We start from the raw sequence: 4,063 nt of genomic DNA on the forward strand, positions 1-4,063 counted from the left end.
ACTGTTGCCTATTCTGTTTTCATAAACTTGCTACAGATCACAGCACTGTAAATTAGCATTCAGAGCATGACAGACAGGAACAACAGTGAGGAAAGCCCTGCTGCGGCCATGAGAGGAAGGCGGTTTCAACGGCATGCAGACACTTAGACCGCCTGATAACTATAATTACTTCAGCAGCAGACAAAGATTAATTAAACAAGAGAAACTGGAATTAATGAGGTTGGAGCATACACCTTAACCCGGTTTCAAACCTTCACACTGCTCCTCTGGAGACTGCTGGGTGTGTTTAATACACTTGGTAATGAAGATACCAAAGAGAAGGAAATAAAAGAAGTTGCAGAATTCAATTTTACCCCCATTTCTCATTAAAAAAAAATAACATCTTCTCGCCGGCGAAGCGGTCTACACAGGAGTAAAAACAGCAACAACAACAGCAAGAATTAGATGCTTAATCTCTCCTCACAGAGGCCCACAGTTAATATCAGCTCCAGCCATCCTGAGTGTAGTCATATCCTCCATATGATCACAGACTCTTCTAAATTATTTGACTGTGTTGCATCCTAAATTTGGGACCGTCTCTCTTTCATGTGCTGAGCTGAAACTATACATCCCGATAAGTAGGACACTGCAGTTAAAAAAAAAAAAAAAAAACAGCAACAGATCAAATTTACATCACCCACAAACCCGTGTATAAATAGAAAGCACGGAAATATGACAGAAAGTTTGCACAAGTGTGTCAAATATCTGCTTGAAGTCTTCCATCATGGCTGATACACTTTCTAAAGCTGACTGGCAGTCATGATGATCTGCAGCAACAGGAGACCCTGAAATAGACGGCTTTAAGTTAACAAGTCCGACAGCTTGGACTGGTTTTGTGTGTGTGCATGAGCTCACTGATGTTCTGCGTTTATGCCGGACAGATTTACGACAAGCATTCAGAAGGTTCCTGGTGGAATAACACAAGGTGGGAGAATTTTACCTAAGAAAATTCTATTCTACAGTCATTTAGCAGACGCTTTTATCCAAAGCGATTTACATATGAGCAAGAACAACACAAACACAAAATCAAACAGTAGAGGACATCATAGGAAGGTGCTCGTGGACTGTCCAATTGGACCCAAGTCCTTGCATTAAGTGCTACAGGCTTTTTTTTGTTTGTTTGTTTGTTTTTCTCCCTTCCCCCCCCACAATTTTCCCAGAAGGGAAAATCCAGAAATCGATGTGTGAGATGACCAGAGCATGAACCAAAAGCTGAGACGTGTGTTCTGTCAGGTACAGTCTGATTCTCTTGATGTTGTAGAGAGTAAATCAGCAAGTACGGGCAACCAAGGCAACACGGACCTTAAAAGTCAACTGGTCATCCACCATGACACCAAAAAATAAAGTAAAATATAGTTTTGGGGAATTTTACCCTGTTAATATGCATTAATTAATCCCTTCCAGCTTTAATACCCAGCTGCTTGCTATTTAATCATACCATTTTCCACCATTTCTTGCATTTTGTCTGTCGCTTGACAAAAGCAAATGTTGCTTGATACACTCAGCTCTTACAGCCACTAAGAAGCTTTTTACCACCTCAGAAACACCAGCAGACGTTCAGTTTGGAAATTCATCTCAAGGAGACTTTTTACTGGGATGTCCTTTTAACGTGGCGTCCTAAAAAGAGCAATGAATATCTGCAGTACATCCAGATGCTGCTGCTAGAGCTAAGCAATCTGAACACATTCTACCAATTTTAGAAGCTTTACACTGGTTTCCAGTCATAGAACAGACTTTAAAAGTCTGCTGATGGTTCACAATCCCAGAATACATCTGTGAAATGTTCAAATATAAACCAAGCAGAGCTCTTAGATCCAAAGACGAGGATCAACTAGTCCAGACCATAATCCAGACTAGAATCCAGACCAGAATCCAGATGAAAAAAAACCAGCATTTAGCGATTAAGCTTTAAACAAGTGGAACAAACTACCAGTAGAGATTTAACTTTCACCAGATGCTGATGCTTTTATATCTAGTTTTAAATAATTCCTTTTCTCGTCCGCCTGCATGACATCTGCACAATAACTGTTAACTGATCTTGCTTTTATTGAATTTAACTTCATTATCATAGGGATTCTTGCTGTTTGTACCTTGTACTGGTTTTTCTGCTTTTGCATCATCTGTGATTTTTTAAAAATGTTTTATGTAAAGTACTTTGAATGGTCTTATATGTGAAATGCACTGTAAAAACAGACATTTAATGGCAGAAAAATGGCAATGTAATCTATCACTGGGAATATTGAGGCGTTTCTGCAGCTATATAATTAGGCAAAAGTCAAACACAGACAGCTTGAACAGCGGATGTAACCTGGTTTCTTTAACAACCAATCAGATTAAATATAGACTGATATTTTTCTATATCAGGGGTGTCCAGTCCTCGAAGGCCACAAACCGCAGGTTTTCCATGCATCCCTGCATCATCATACTGGTCTCAAAAGAATCCACCATTGTGCAGAACTTCAAAGGCTGTTGGATCCATTTAATGGAAGCCAGGTGTGTTGGAACAGGAATACAAGGAAAACCTCAAGGTCCTTAAGGACAGACTTTGGACAGCCCTGATCCATTTAAGTTAATTTAAGATAGATGAATCATAAATACTTAACAATCCTACAGTTTCAGGGTCCTTGACGTTCAAAATGATTTGAACCCGGGAACATCCTATTAGTCATGTTAGCGTTGTATTTTTGCCGTCACCATGAATCTGATTAAATGCTGACGGTTCACACAACAACGGGTCACTTCATAACAGTCAGCAGTACAACAGTCTAACAGCTGATGTGAAAAACTCTTGTCATCATGAACTTCTGAGAAGACTGACTTCTGGTCCGAGAGGGAATCGCTGAGGTGAAGTCTGTTGGTTATAAACACAGAAAATCCAATGCAGATACACTCATGTATGCGATTTTGGGAGGGAAGTAAAGATTTGAATGTAAACACTGAGGTTAAGTCAGGATGTCCCAAATGTGAGCTTAGTGATGCTTACATTAAGGTTTTAAGAAAATCAACTAAAAATAAACAACCATAACCACAATAACACTTTTGCATGCTCAGATGTCCCTATACTTCACATAAAACACAGCAATAAAACCTGATTCTGGATGTGGTGCACGACGGCGAGAAACTGGGAGAATATTAATGCCAACCCGTGAAAAGTCTGTTTTCTAAAACAACACAGAAAAAAACACACAAACCTCTCAGTTTAGCCCCGAGACACGATTTATGCTTCCTGATGACCAAAACAGATGAGAGCAAAGTGGAAATGGAAAAAAAAACACCCACCACCCCCGGCTTCCATGCTATCTGCACCCTGACGTCTGGCTTCTGTCGCTTTTACTGGATTTCAATGTGCAAATAAACAAATAAACATCTGACTTGATGCTGCTGTGTGGAAACAACATCTCACACCAGGAACCAGCCCACTCAGGACCAGAGACTGTCACCACTGGAAACCTGCCACATCGGGGGTCCACATCACAGCCACAGAGATGCAGAGCAGGACGCCCGGCCATCCAGACAATGCAAGCAGGCCAAGCCTCCAGCATGGAGGATCCCCATGAGGAAAACACTGGAGTTGAAGCCGTTCGACAATAAGAGCAAATAAAAGTTCATAAAAACTACATGTTTGGGTGGAAAAAAAAAGGTGGATTTTTAAAATAAACAGAAATGTATATGTATATAATTAAACAGGATCTATTAAATGGTAATAAAATAAAATAAAAAAAACATAAAACAGACTGAAACAAAATAAAATACAAATTTGACTTTAAAAAAAAAGTGTTTTTCTCCAGTGTCTGCAGCCGCGAGCTTCTCTGGCAGGTTGTTCCTCAGACCTCTTGAAGGACATTTAGAGAATACTAAACATGTCACAAATAAAAGATATGGATGCAACATGTCTAGTTATGCACTTTCAGATCTTCTCTAGACCAGAACAAGCATTGCTCACCTTGGTGTTACGTCATGCCTGATGTGACAGGACCACATTGGAGGAACAGGGAAAAACGGGGTTATGCTCATTTATTATAAT

The sequence above is a fragment of the Telmatherina bonti genome (assembly GCF_933228915.1).
Source record: "Telmatherina bonti genome assembly, chromosome: 23".
Lineage (NCBI taxonomy): Eukaryota > Metazoa > Chordata > Actinopteri > Atheriniformes > Telmatherinidae > Telmatherina > Telmatherina bonti.